This window comes from Pseudophryne corroboree, chromosome 6 (genome assembly GCF_028390025.1).
Source record: "Pseudophryne corroboree isolate aPseCor3 chromosome 6, aPseCor3.hap2, whole genome shotgun sequence".
Classification (NCBI taxonomy): Eukaryota; Metazoa; Chordata; class Amphibia; order Anura; family Myobatrachidae; genus Pseudophryne; species Pseudophryne corroboree.
In genome coordinates this window covers 535,129,149-535,145,209 of record NC_086449.1, presented here as the reverse complement: position 1 = coordinate 535,145,209, position 16,061 = coordinate 535,129,149, and the positions used below count along the sequence as shown (strand labels likewise).

Here is a 16,061-nt window from a genome sequence, read left to right as displayed (position 1 = left end):
TGACCTTCCCTCTGGCAATTATAACATCTTATCACCTTTGACTTACCCACAGGGATCTGAGGCTTCTTACCTCCCTGTGCTTCCCTGTTTCTTTGGATATCATGGTCATGTCGTTGTCTAGGGGGTTGATATGACTTTTGTATATTTCTTGATCTACATTCCCGTGCAAAATGTCCCTCTTTGTGACAATGATAACAAACTATCACATTTGAATTTCTCACAGGGGTTTGGGGCTTAAGCTGGTGTGGCTTCGTTGTCAGGGCTTGTCTACTGATTGTCATTTGCTTACTGCCCTGTGACTCCAGGTGTCTTTTGATGTTCCATTCATGGTTAATAGCAGACTCTCTCAAAACCGCCACCGAGATACCTCTCCAGTTAGGTAGAGAGGTTTGTACCCTTGTTCTCAACACTTCATGTAAACCATCCATTAATATTTTACCCGCTATCTCTCTATGCTGTGCATTTTCCTCAATGTCCGTGATCCCAGTATCTCTAGCCATTTCTTGCAGTGCTCGATTGAAATAATCAGAAGTACTTTCCCCTTCTCTTTGTCTTATGGAGAAGATTTTGTTCCACTCGACAACGGCTGGGAAGTATACTCCTAACTGTAGGTTGATTTGCTTAATATTTTCCTGATTGTATTCCTCCGTATGAGGTACTTCTGCGTTTAACTTACAATCAGTTATAAATTTCGCAAGGTCAACATAGGAGGGCAAATATGCCCTCAGCACTGTCCGCCAACCTTTGTTGGTGGGTGCTGTGGAGTTTCCTAGTTCTTTAATAAACCTCTGACATGCAACTAGATCTTTCCTAGGATCAGGGAATTCAGACATAATTGCTCTCAATTCTGTCCGGGACCAGGGACGGTGCATTGCACTGTTCCTGGCGGGAGTGATTCCCAGAGCGTCAGTCTGTCCATTTGGGACTGTGATCACCCTGACAGGATTAAATTCAACCACATCATCTTGTGTTGGCTCTACAATATGAGGTACATTTGTTTGTGCATGATATATAACACCGTACTTACCTGTGGACACGACCTCACCTGACCCTCCGTTAGGGGGTTTGACTACTGCCTTTACCGATTGGGTCGTGTCCACCTGGATGTCTTGTATGATGGCTGCTGGAAAAGGTGCCGACATCGTGCTGGGATCACTTTCTTGCTTGTAATCCTAAGGGAAGTTTAACATGGAGTGCAACTTGCACGGGTTAGAATTTGTACATTTATCAGTTTTCCTTCTATCATTATTACATTTGTTACAATTATTCTTATCATTAATAATACAGTTGCTAAGTGCACAATTATCATATACCAGTGTGTCATTCTCTGCAGCCATTTGTTCTCAATTTGCCATGTTTTTCTTACCAAAGTGAGAGTCAGCGGTGTAAGCTAATCCTCCTTGTATCTCACCTTCCTGTTGCCATATCTGTAAACAATCATAATGTCTAATCCGTTGCTTCCCGGGTTTTATGAGACAGATCCTTCTCCTTAAATTATGCAATACCTCTGAGTCAAAACTACCTATCCCAGGAAATGGTGCTTTATCCCCCACAGTCATTCGTGTCCATTCATCACAAAAGGTCTCAGTGTGGGGACCATACTTCCCCCACATTACTAACCGAGCAGATCCTCGGGGTCTGCAAGCCTCTTCAGTCTGAACCCTGACTGCTAAACGTCCCTGTGTTGTGCACTTGGCTTCCATTGTGGACCTTTTTAACACAGAAAAACTTCCTAAAATGCACCAAACACAGAAGTCTACGGTGGGAGTTTTCCAAGCTCTTCCACCAGCTCCTTCTGCTCCGAGTACAACGAATCCGCCCCTTTTAGCAGACCCACGTAATCGTTGCAGGCCCTACCAGCAAAAATTCCTTACCTTTATATTTTACACAAATCACGCTTGCATGTGCTCCCTACAACACGCATGAGGGCAATTTAAATATACGACCTCATATCACGTTGCGTTATTGGTCACACATACAACCGTGCGGTCCAATCGTACCACTTATAGACACTTGTTGCCTATAAATGGTAGGATCATTGGAGTCTCCCTACTGTGCTCCAGAACAGCCGGAGTGTAATACCACAAAATTATCACACTTCGTCGCACGTGTTCACCAAGACCGTGCCCGCACGTTTTCACCTAGACCGTGCTCATCACGTATTCACCTAGACCGTGATTCACCAAGACTTCACCAAGACTTCCCCAAGACTTCACCAAGATTTCACCAAGATTTCACCAAGAGGAGTTCAATACACTCATACCCTTTTCAACCCACTATCATTCTATAGTTTTCTGATCAGAAAAATCATTTCCCGTAATCTGATAGCTCTCCCCAGAGGTATTACAGTAAAGTAAGGTATTTAAACTAAATTTTGGAAACTGAAATCAATTTGTGCTATTATCGCGTTGCTTCCGTATCTCCTACTAAAACAATACTATCGTGTGATTTGTATTAAGTGGGCGTACCCATACGCTTCGTTGCGTAATATACGCTACGTGTGTCGACCCTTGCGTCGTGTACGCTTGTCCCGCCCTTTGTTAGGGACACGTGTACACAGGCCAGACACGTCCACAGTAACACAAGTAACACGTTTCTATCAATGCAAATGATATTTAACTGTAATCATTTACCGAGCACCACACAGATCTCCCTTGTATCTTAGGCAAAGCTGTGTGCGTGTTTTACAAATTACTCCCTTATGTATTAATTTTACTTTTAACTACCAATAGCAACAAATCTTTCTCAGCACGTTATCAATGATAAATGGCAAACAGGAAAGTGAGATATGTGAAAATACACAGATGAAAATGCAATTCTAAATTAATCTAATAACATACATTAATGTAAACACACACATATAATATTACATATATGTACTAATCACTATTACATCTATGAGACCTTATTCAGTGCTTCTAATTTGCATATGAATGTGCGTTTAACTATCTGTGAAGGCGATTTCTTTCACTGCTGGGAGAAAAAAAAAACCAGTTGAGAAGTATCACCAGTTACACAGGTTAATTTGCATCTCAATGGCCCATCTCACAAGTAGCAGAGTTAAACAGACTCTTGAAGGGAGAAAGAGAAAAACAAACAAAAAACTTTGTTTTATTTGTGTATTTCCTAAATCAAATATTCATTTTACTATTAACTTACATTAAACTCTATCTAAACTATTTATAGTTAATTATGATATGGATTAAATAAATGCATTGGAAACTCATAAATGGTGATTTCTTTTTGACAATGGATGGCTGATTATTCCCAAAATGGCCGCTGCTCCTCCCCCTTCCACATCCATGAGGGTTACACAAAATGGAGGACAGACCATGCGGCTTCTTTTGTCACAAAGAAAAAAATCACCATGCAAGCCCCTGATGTTATTTTAGGCCTGGGTTAAAAATAAAACTATCAAGCTATGCAGAGTGATTAAAAATACTTTTAAACCTATTTAAACAGACAAGCAATCCAATCTGCGTGTGCAGTTGGCACCACAATAGAAATTAAAACCAGATTTAAAAAGACAATAGCTTAATGTTCTTACCTTCTTCGGATTCAACCAGCATCCCTACAAACCAAGAGAATCAGACGCAGATGCTCATCTGATCAACACTACAAGATACCACCTTCCGCCCTTTGCTGATCGATAAAGTCTGCGCGTTTTCGCCTGACTGCGGATATGAGGTGGACCGGACTTGCCCCCAATTGATAGAGTCAGTTTTCTACCTTTTAACACAAGCTATTTACTAATACCTTCATGCCGTAATGGCCGCTAAACCACGTGCACGTGCTACGCACTCCGTACGCTATTTGCGTACAAAGACCTCGCACGTGGTACGCAAGTTACGTACACACGCTGCGCTGAGTGTACGGAATACACACAGCGAGCGTACACACAGATAATAACCTTTTAAACCTTAAACACAGAGTATGATTATACTGTAAGTCTTAGTATTGAGATACTGTAATGATATACCACTGGTTAACCTGGATATTTGAGCAAGCTGTTTGAGTGATTGAGATACTCAGAAACCCTTTGTACTAGCTAGAGAAACACAGACACCTTGCTGAGGTTCCAAAACCTTTACTAACGAGATTTAGCTATGTAAAAACGAAAAATACAGTTAACAGCTTATACACTACAGCACTAACATAAAACACCTAAACAGAATACTAGACATAAATATACAATAGCGTCTTAATCCTAAACAATAACAGTGAGAGAGAGAGAGTATGGCAAATACAGACAGAGAATAAGATGGTCACAGAGAAACTTACACACGTGGGAATGAATCGCCTGCGCTATCTGGAAATCCAGCTCTCAGTTAATCAATGATGAAAACCTTGTGGAGAGAAGTGAGAGAGCTGGCCCAGGCTGGCTGCCTTATATACACAACATACAGTACACTACAAAGGGCCCTACAATCTTATTGTTCATTGGACACAGGAATGCCTCTCTGCACTGTAACAAAAGGTCATAGGTGGATTTGAACAGGTGGGCTGTGACTATTTCAAACTGCTCAAGTGGGAGGAATCCTCAGGACTCCCATCACATGTGTAATAAAACAGCAAATACTTTTAAAGTCCATAAACTACTTTTACATATAACTATACGCTGGAGCGACCGATCTCTTCCTAACCAACACCGGAATGTTTCTAATAAAATACTCTCCGGTTAGGTACTAAACACCACCGCTCAGACCCTGTCTGACCCTTCGTATCATGCAAAGAGGAATTCCTTTGTCCATGAACCAGTTACACTAAACATACTTACAGATATTATAAAAGGGAATATTACCTACAAAACACATTATATTGGCTAAATATGTAGCGATCGAGTCGCTCGCTAGTCGCACACAAACACCGCCATAAATACACATCCCGGAGCGCAGGCAACGCCGGAGCGTCCCCTACGCAACCTGAGGGGATGCGTACGCACGGGGGAGTCGGTGCACGAGCAGCGGGCATGTGCATTGGGGTTAGTACAAGGCAATGGTGAATCATTATATTTTTCGACTCTGACACTTTCCACCATCCTCTCACATCCTCTGTCTGTCTGCCTGTCTGTCTCTTTCCTCTGTGTGTCTCTTTCACCATCCTCTAACATCTTCTGTCTGCCTGTCTGTCTCTTTCCTCTGTGTGTCTCTTTCCACCATTCTCTCACATCCTCTGTCTGTCTGCCTGTCTGTCTCTGACAGCAGGGAGGGATCTGGAAAGATCCCTCACCTGCCCAAGCTGACGCATCAGGGACGTCGGCAGTAACTGGCATCGGCTTGGTGGTGGTAGCGGGTATTATTTATTATTTATTTATTTATTAGCAGTTTCTTATATAGCGCAGCATATTCCGTTGCGCTTTACAATTAGAACAACAATTATAGAACAAAACTGGGCAAAGACAGACAGACAGAGGTAGGAAGGCCCTGCTCGCAAGCTTACAATCTATAGGGAAATAGGCATTGATACACAAGGATAGATGCTACCTGTCACATAATGGTTCCCCAGGTTGCTAGGTTCTTAATGGGTTGTATATGATATGATCACCTAGCAATGTTGGAAGACAAAATGTGAGTTTATGTGGACTGTACAGAGGGTATGTAACTTGATAGGGAAGCTGTGAAGGTTATGTGTGTGGGTCTGAAATTTGGTAGGCTTGTCTGAAGAGATGAGTTTTCAGAGAACGTTTAAAGGTTTGGAGACTAGAGGAGAGTCTTACTGTGCGTGGGAGGGCATTCCACAGAGTGGGTGAAGCCCGGGTAAAGTCCTGTAATTTTGAGTGGGAACAGGTAATACATGTGGATGAGAGACGCAGATCTTGTGCAGAGCGGAGAGGTCTGGTAGGGAGATATTTTGAGATGAGTGAGGAGATGTATGATGGTGCAGTTTGGTTAATAGCCTTGTATGTAAGTAAAAGTATTTTATATTTGACACGGTAGAATACCGGTAACCAATGGAGGGACTGACAGAGCGGATCAGCAGATGAAGAACGTCTGGCGAGGAAGATTAGCCTCGCAGCTGCATTTAAAATGGATTGAAGTGGTGATAGCCTATGTTTGGGAAGACCAGTAAGGAGACTATTACAATAATCAATGCGGGAGATGATGAGTGCATGGATTAGAGTTTTTGCAGTGTCTTGTGTAAGATAAGGGCGTATTTTGGATATGTTTTTAAGGTGCATGTAACATGATTTAGAGACAGATTGAATGTGTGGAACAAAGGACAGTTCAGAGTCAAGGGTGACACCTAGGCAACGAGCTTGTGGGGTGGGGTGGATAGTTGCATTGTCAACAGTTATAGAGATATCAGGTTGGCAACTACTCTTAGCTGGTGGGAAAATAATTAATTCGGTTTTGGAAATGTTGAGTTTGAGGTGGCGAGATGACATCCAGGATGAAATGGCAGACAGGCATCCAGTGACACGAGCCAATACTGGTGGTGACAAATCTGGGGAGGATAGGTAGATTTGAGTATCATCAGCATACAAATGATACTGAAATCCAAAGGAGCTGATTAGTTTACCAAGAGAGGAGGTATAGATTGAGAAAAGCAGAGGACCTAAGACTGAGCCTTGCGGTACACCAACTGATAGAGGTATAGAAGAGGAGGTAGAATCAGAGAAGTGAACACTGAAAGAGCGATTAGATAAGTAGGATGAGAACCAAGAAAGGGCTGTGTCCTGAAGACCTAGGGATTGTAGTGTTTGTATGAGAAGAGAGTGGTCAACAGTGTCAAAAGCAGCAGAGAGATCTAGAAGAATAAGTAGTGTGTAATGGCCTTTTGATCTAGCAGTGACTAGATCATTCACTACTTTGGTCAGTGCCGTCTCTGTGGAGTGTTGAGCACGAAAGCCTGACTGAAGTGGATCCAATAAGTTGTGCGAGTTAAGAAAGTGTGTAAGGCGAGTGTAGGCAAGCCTCTCAAGTAGCTTGGAGGGACTGGGTAGCTGAGAAATGGGACGGTAGTTAGAGAGTGTGTTTGGGTCAGAGTTGTGTTTTTTTAGAATGGGAGTAATGACTGCATGTTTAAACAGAGAGGGAAAGATACCAGTAGAGAGAGAGAGATTACAGATTTTAGTTAAGGTTGGGATAAGCACAGGAGACAAAGTTTTACTGACCTGTGAGGGTATAGGATCAAGAGGAGAGGTAGTGGAGTAGGAGGATGAAAAGAGTGTTGATACTTCATCTTCACTTGTGGGATCAAATGAAGAGAAAGTTCCAGAGGGTTCAGGCAGGGTATTAGCTTGGCGGCGGTAGGGGTCATCAGTGTGACTCAGAGAACATTATGCCTGCAGTGCTTCACCAGCCACTGACCTCACCGCACGCCACTGCATTACACATGTACAATACTGGGGCTTATTTAAAAATGATGCTATGTGAACAAATACATACCAAGATATTTTAAAACAGGACATAGGTTAGTACTGTAGCTGCAGTATGCTGTTATTATTGTTTCTCAGGAAAATTTCCCATAGCATGTGTGGCCAGAGACCTCCATCCCACATGATAAACTCATTACGCGTTCGCCATTATCTAAATGGGCGAATCATCTCTATGCACCATGCACTGTAAATGACTAAATGTATGTTTAACAATGTGTTTTAACATGTTATATTTAGAGCTCCATGTGCAGTTGTAGAATTGCAGGTTTTAAATTTACTTATATCTAGCCTGGTGGTGGCAGCGACACACCTGCCCACTGCCCAGTGGGTGGAGTCAGTAACAGGTGGTTACTGACGGTAAGAGGGAATCCCCTATTGGCCAGGTCGCATGTGACCAAAACCCAATCAGTGATTGCTGGGCGCATGCATTGAGGGCCGGCGTTTTGTCACAACATGTTCTCTCTTTATTTACAAAACTAACTTAAACTGACATTAACTGATTTTTATTTTTCTGGAAATTTGTTTATAATAGTTCATTAAATAAAATACATTTCTGTGCTGATTGCTAAATGCCTCCCTGCTACTTGCTATTTGTTAATGCATGTTTGTTAAAGAATACTGTATGTATATAGTGTATGTACAGGGCCGGTGCTAGGGTGTTCCGGCACCCCCCTGCAAACTATAAATTTGCGCCCTCCCATACTTTACAAAGGGACAGCGCACATAATGCCCCCTGTATTAGTGACGCTTACACAGGTAACGCCCCCTGTACCAGTGACACACACGTAACGCCACCTGTACCAGTGACACTTAGACACGAAACACCCCCTGTACCAGAGACACTTACACACATTATGCCACAGTCACACATACACACACAGATACACACACATACATTACACACATACACAGTCACACATATAATATACACAGATACTGTCTACACACATACACGCACACTTTCAATCACTCACTCTCTTTCCAGACACTTGCCTAAGAAAGTCTGGCTGCCCGGAGCTGTAACAGTTCATCCTCCTGCTGCACCCTGGTCCAGTGTAGCTCCGCCCCCTTTTAGGTCCACACACTGCTGCACTGCCACAGGGGAGGGGAGGGGAGGGGAGAGGAGGCTTCGTGCTGCCGGCACCGCTGCCTGTCATAGAGTGTGACAGGTGCAGCAGCTGGCAGCAGCAGGGACATCAGCCCAGCACAGGGAAGCAGAGCAGGGAGATTGCCTCTCCAGCCTGGAACCTTCCTGCACTGCACACCTTTGCTGAGCGGCTAGCGCCGGGCCTGTGTATGTACTATATACTGTTAATTCTGTTTTATTAAAAGACAACTAACATAAAAGTCAAAATAGTTCACAATACTTAAATTATGTGTTCATCGTGAATGCTTGTGTATTATAAGTCATAATGCATTCCCATACCTCCCAACTGTCCTGATTTTCACGGGACAGTCCCGTTTTTTTGGGACTGTCCCCCTGACCCACCCGCGGGCCGCAGTGTCCCGTGGTGTGGAGGGGGGTCAGTTGTTAGGCTCCTGCACTCGCTGCTTTGCTTAGCAGAGCAGCGGGTCTATTCAGTGCACACAGAGGGAGAGAAGGCATGCCAGCAGCTCACAGAGTGCTGGGCATGCCCCCTCAGTGACGAAAATGGGGGCATGGCTCTCGATCGTGGGCTCTCCCGAGAAGCCACGCCCCCTTTCTCGTAGGCCACACTCCCTTTCCTGGCGGGCGAGCGCAGGTGTTCCTCTTTACAGGTTAGTAATGTTGGGAGTTATGCATTCCCTAAGTATGAATAAATTATAATGAAATACCTACTGTAAATAAGAAACAATGCATTCCCTACTTTAAATAAGAATGCATTCCCCACTGTACAACAATAAAAAATGCATTCTCTGCTGTAAATGTGAACAAATGCAGTCCCTGCGGATTCAGTATGATATGTATGATATCCTGGCTGACGAGATGCCAGCAGTCAGAATACCGACGCCGGCATCCCAACAATGTAAATTCTAATGGGAAGGGGGGAAGGGTAACACTGTTCCCCCTCTCCCCTACCCCCTAACCCCAACCCTCCCTTTTCACAGCCTAAATTCCCTGCCTTAGGGGGACATTTACTAAGCAGTGATAAGAGCAAAGAAGTGAGTCAGTAGAGAAGTGGCCCCATCAACCAATCAGCAGCTCTGTATCATTTTATAGTATGAAAATTATTATGGTGGATGTAATCTTTTTAGACTTTGCTAAGGCTTTCGACACAGTGCCACACATGAGACTTATCTATAAGTTACAAAAATTGGGGCTAGGGAACACAATATGCACTTGGGTTAGAAATCGGTTAGATAATAGGGAGCAGCGCATTGTGGTAAATGGATCTTTTTCAAATTGGACTGAAGTACTAAGTGGAGTGCCACAAGGGTCTGTACTTGGACCACCATTGTAGAACATTTTCATTAACGATCTAGCAGAAGGTTTAGGGAGCATGGTGTCAATTTTTGCAGACGATACCAAACTATGTAAGGTTATATGCTGAGTCTGCCCAGAATGATTTATTCAAACTGGAATCATGGGCAGCAAAATGGAGAATGAGTTTCAATACAAACAAGTGCAAGGTAATGCACCTTGGTAGCAAGAACAAAAATAACACCTACATACTAAATGGGGTGGTGTTAGGGGACTCCGTACTGGAAAAAGACTTAGGTGTTCACATAGATAACAAACTTAGCAGCAGCACACAACGTAGGATCACAGCAAAAAAGGCTGGGGATATGCAGGGCCGGTGCAAGGTCTCTCAGCACCCTAGGCAAACCTTCTGCCTAGTGCCCCCTAGTCTGCAACCCCCTCCCCCCTCACACACACCTCCCGCAGGGGAGATGCAGGTGGCCACTAAGTGAGCTCGGGTGAACTGTATCATTATACATTACATACACGGTTAGAATACTGACAGTGGCACCCGAGCACCATAATAACGTAATTTTAAATGAAATGAATTAACCTTACCCCTTACTCTTACCCTATCCCTGTCTCCCCGCAGCCTAACACTAACATTCAGGATGCCGGCTGTCGGGATCCTGGCGTCAGCATTCTGATACGTGTCAGGATTCTGAAGACGGTATTCTAAACATCAGCATCTGGTCCGCCGCGATGCCATCTACATCCCATAAAATCCCATAAAATTGTATGTGCATACATGTGTATATACGCACATACATATATTTGCATGCTCCTTATTGTGTTCCATCCCCCCATCTTTAAGTTCAAAACTGACCGCATACAGAGATATCCTTCAGTTTTTTGCTAGATGAATTCAGTGGTGGTGCCCTCCAGTGGACGGCGCCCCTAGGCAGCTGCCTAACTCTGCCTAATGGTAGATCCGGCCCTGGGGATATGGGTGTTATACTCCCATTATATAAAGCCCTAGTGAGGTCCCATCTGGAATACTGCGCACAATTTTTGGCACCTTACTACAAAAAGGATATCCTGGAACTAGAAAAGGTTCAGAGATGGGCGACCAAACTAATTAAGGGGATGGAGATGCTGGAATACCAGGAAAGACTTGCAAGGCTTGACATGTTCACACTGGAAAAGAGGAGATTAAGAGGAGACATGATCAACATTTATAAATATTTAAGGGGACAATGCACAGAGCTTGTGGGGTGGATATGTTTTTGGTAAGATCAACACAGAAGACACGTGGACACCCACTTAGGTTAGAGGAGAGGAGATTCCGCACACAGAGGCGAAAAGGTTTTTTCACAGTAAGGACAATACGTATTTGGAATTCCCTGCCTGAGAGAGTAGTGATGGCAGACTCGGTCAATTCTTTTAAGAATGGGCTAGATAAATTCCTCATGGATAATGATATACAGGGTTATGGAAGATAAATCACATACTATAGTTATAATAAAATGAGGAAATACAACACAACGGCAGACTTTATCAAACAGATAAAAGTAGTCCTAAAAATAATACAGAGTAGGAGAATACTAATAGGTTGAACTTGATGGACTAATGGTTTTTTTTCAACCTCATAAACTATGTTACTATGTTACTTCAGTGCTGATTGGTTGCCATGGGCAACTCCTCCACTGGCTCACTTCTCCGCTCTTATCACTGCTTAGTAAATGTCCCCCTTATTAGTGCCTTACCGTAACCTTCCCCCGTTGGTGCCTAAACCTGACCACCCCTTCCCTGCAGCCTAACCCTTCCCCCTTAGTGCCTAACCTCCCACTGGTGGTGCGTAAACCTAACCCCCCCCCCCCCCCCCCTCCCCACAGCCTATGCCTAATTTCCTCTTATTTTCCGCGGATGGGACCTAAACCTATCTCTGCCCGGCACAACCCTAACCAGCCCGCTTTACTTACAGTTGGGATGCCAGCTGTCAAGATTCCTACATCAGTCTCCTGACCCTGTTGGGATTCCAGCATTGGCATTCTGATGGCTGTTGGTATTCTGCCGTCGGCATCTTAACTGTATCCCTTTACTGCTATAAATGAGAACAAATGCATTACATGCTGTAAATAAAAACGAATGCATCCGCTACTGTAAAAAAATAAATAATAAGTTCCCTTTTGCAACAAATAATAAATATTTCCTAATGTAAAAAATAACAATGCATTCCCTATTTATTATTAATATTGGAGGTAGCCTGAGATTTCTATGATCAGTATAAAGCACTTGGCTAGTAGTGTAAGGCCTTATAGTTTACAGAAGACAATATACAGTAACCCATATATAATTCATCTGTTTTATTACATATCCCTTAAAATACCTATAAAGTACTCCCTGTGACAGGGCCATAGGGATTACACAAGGCAGTAAGCAAGTGAGGACATCTATCCAGAGTGTACGTAATTAACACAGACTGTATCAGGACTTTTCTCCCCTCACACTTGTGAGCCTATGTTATGCTCATAATTTCACGAATCTCGAGGACATCGTTCCCGCCCACTGCCCGCCTCCTATGCTTCCGCCGGCGATGTGCAGTCATTTCTGCCAATCACCACTATCTTGAGTACTGCTTTGTAAGTGACAAGTCGTCGAGACTGAGATTGGATTCAGAACATTTCCCTGGTACAGTGTATACTAGGTGAGCCACGAACAAAGGGAACACATATATAAAGGCTGTGCATGATAGGTTTCTGACATATAAATGGGCATGTGGAGGAGAGGTGATGCAAATAAGGATCATGAGGGGGCTCTAATGCCATACAAGGTGCATGTGGAGGAGGGTAAATACATATAAGTGACGTGTGTGGATGGCATAAAAAGTAGCATACAGACCTGATAGCATATAAAGGGACATGTTGAGTTTCTGATGGCCTATATAGCGCATGAGGGGAAAATATGGAATAAAAAGGGGCATGTGGGGGCTCTCATGCCATATAAAGAAGTTTGTGAGGTTCTGATAGCATATGAAGGGGCATTTGGAGGCCTGAAATCTAAGAAAGAAATTGGTTGTAGCCATTCTATGGTGTTAGTCACACCCACGTCCATGCTCCCTGTCTGGGAATCTGAAAATTCAAATGTGGTAGCAGTATGGGGCTGAAACAAAGGGTGTGTATCCTTTGATTAATTGACAATTATTATGCTTCAAAAGAATTTTTTTTAAGAACATACAAAGAACAATGGTGCTTAGATAAGGAAAAATATAACGGTAAAGAATATAAGGGTTATAATGAGATGCAATAGGTTATTACAAGATGTTATATTTTCATTCTAAATTGGTAAAATCTCCTCCACAGGGTGAAGGTGCACAAATACAGGATCCTGTCTGGATTAGATTTAACTATACAAATATACTGACTGCTTTCCAATATATAGTATAGATGGACACAGCATGGTAGGACAATGACCATATACAGGGTCAGACCCATCATTTTTTTCCCCAACTAGGTTTAAAATAGCCTACAGTAATTCGGTCGCAAAATTGCAATGTGTATTGGCACCTCTAGACACCTTGAGTAAATATTGTCAGTCATAGAGTAATATCTGGAATGTTATCTAGTATTGCAAGTACAATCCAATTAATCACTTAATCAAATATGTTTTATTTTCCATAGATACTAAGGGGTCTATTTACTAAGCTTTGGATGGAGATAAAGTGGATGGGGATAAAGTATCAACCAACCAGCTCCTATCATTTTTCAAACCCAGCCTGCTGCGACATGGTAGTTAGGAGCTGATTGGCTGGGACTTTATCTCCGTCCAAGGCTTAGTAAATAGACATCTAAGGCTCTTCTAGAATCATGCATATACGGATGTCCGAGGTAAGGCATTTGGCACAAATATTTGGTGAGGATATGTCTGTCTAAATGAAGAAGTTACATGAATTTATGACCAGCTAGCAAGACTTGGCAGAATAACCATAATCTCTTGCCAGATTGTCTGGCTCCAAAAAATTATACCCTGCGATATATTCATTTGTTCACCTCCTTTAGTTGTGCTGATTTATTGTCAAGAATGTAGCACAAAAGATACAATTGTTCTTAGCTCATAAGTATTTTCTTTATTTTATTTTCATATATATACTTTCAGTTTAGTTGTTTTCTTTTAATCATTGCTAAGTAGTACGTCTCTTTTTTTCTTGCTAAGTAAAGGCACACAGCCTAAGCAACAACTCAACACCTACTGCACATACTTTGATTAATGGCACTACTACACCCTAAATAGCATGTTGGAACCTCCCTGCTACGTCCTTATTCCCACCACACACTATTACATGCCTTACATTTTGTGGATTAAATGAACTCAGTTGTGCAAACTGAGGTGAATAAGAACCTCCAAGCTTTAGCCATTTGTCAGCATAACGATATGTGGCAACACATTTTATTAGTAAGCTAATAAACCAAGTCTAGATTATGTAAATATTTATGTTTATGTTTTCATTCTTGTAAAGCATAAAACAATTGCAATTAACATACAAGCAATCTTAAATGGGTTTTTTTTTGTCACATTCAGCATATACGAAAGTAGACTTTATGTTGTCTTTTCTGCAACCCATTCTGAGTAAGGTTTGGAAGACACCAGGAAAATCTGCAATCACTGGCAGGTAACGGTGCAATATGACCCAAGGCATGATTATATTCAAGTATCGCTGAGCAGATATCATACCGAGTGAATACTTTTGGACTCACACAGTGTAAACTATATTTGTTTCCTCTTTTTTTGTTTTGTAAAATAACCCACACATCTTGAGACTGAAGGTGGAAGAAGTTTAGGATAGAACTACTGGTGTAGAAGTACAGATGGATTCATGAAGAAATGGAAAAAGATGGAAAACCTCTTTATAATTTGAAAAACTTTAATATAATGGACTAATTTTATGTCTGAGCAAGTGGTCCGAAAGAACCTTTGCTGAGAGCCATTCATGCATGAGCACTGTTAGAACTTTTATTTCAAACCAGAACTGAACAGAACCTTGGGAACTGTCACTAATTTAGCTCTGGTATACTCATGATCAGACAAAAAGAAATACTCTTTATTTTGCTGTATAATATAAATTGGAGATGGAACCCCTGTTAGTGGGTAACCAAAATATGCATACAAACAAAAACAGTATCTCTGTGCGCTGATATATATATATATATATATATATATATCTGTGAATTCAGTTCGGGAAGAAGCTGGTCACTCAGTGGATCAACCAATGTACAATGTGTCGAGTTTTTTTGGATTCAGGTGGTCACAGCGAGGTTCCCTAGGAATACACCCTCTCACCAAAAACCACCCAAAACAGAAGAAAAATCAGACATATTTAGTACAAGATTTTCTTTTACTTCTAAAAAATATTTTAAATAACATACAAAGTATCATAAAACCAATGAGTTCAAACACATGTCTGAGTACAAGAAGTTGGAATAGATTCCACCTTCACCTTTAGCAAAAGGTGTGAGCTCTGGGTGGAATTTACATACACTAGGACATGGCAGGTATTGATTGGTGAACCCTATGCATTTCATCTTAAAGATTTCATCAGGGGCATACAACGATTAAATACATTCATGTTTACTGTATGGACACGCTCACTGCTTGAGTAAGTCTTTGAAGACCATAAATCAAAAAAAGTAGTAACACAGTTGCTCCATAATAGAGATTTTGTTTAGACGAAAATTGAAGACGGCATCTCAAAGGGTTGACCTATGTAAATACAACACTTCCAATCTGATGACAGAAACAGTTCGCTAGTATACTGTAATAAATTTGCACTGATATATTATTGATACAATCACAGTGGTACAAAACCAGGCTCCAGATCAAAACATGTGCACAGGTCACCAGTCTGAATAGAATGCAATTCAGACTTCTATTCAGACTGGTGACTTGACCTGCTTGATTTGATGTTTTTTGCCCAATTGACTCCTCTATATTAAGGGCGTCCGGTCAGGTTTGCATTGTGGGCTGCTGAGGTGACCATGATGTTTATATAGTCTCAACTTGATAAAGGTTCCCAGGGAATTGCAACATTGATCTGCTGCTAGGACTGATGCTGCGATGTACCAGGAGTACAAACTGTACTACTACTGCTGTATATAACACTATATGATCACATTCAACATCAGTTTCAAGAAACATAGCTATAAGGGATCAACCAAAACATTAAACTTTAGAAAAGCTAACTTAAATATGCTGAGACGGGCACTAAACGACATTGACTGGGAAGTTTTGTTTAATTGTAAAGACACT

General features: G+C 42.0%; 1 long non-coding RNA gene across 1 annotated transcript in view; it reads right to left on the bottom strand.

Moving 5' to 3' along the window:
- LOC134932842 (uncharacterized) overlaps positions 1-16,061 on the bottom strand; it is a 311,651-nt gene that overhangs the window by 88,346 nt on the left and 207,244 nt on the right. Inside the window, exon 3 of the long non-coding RNA XR_010179507.1 lies at positions 11,741-11,862. This is a non-coding gene — a long non-coding RNA (uncharacterized LOC134932842). The remainder of the gene's footprint in view (positions 1-11,740; positions 11,863-16,061) is intronic.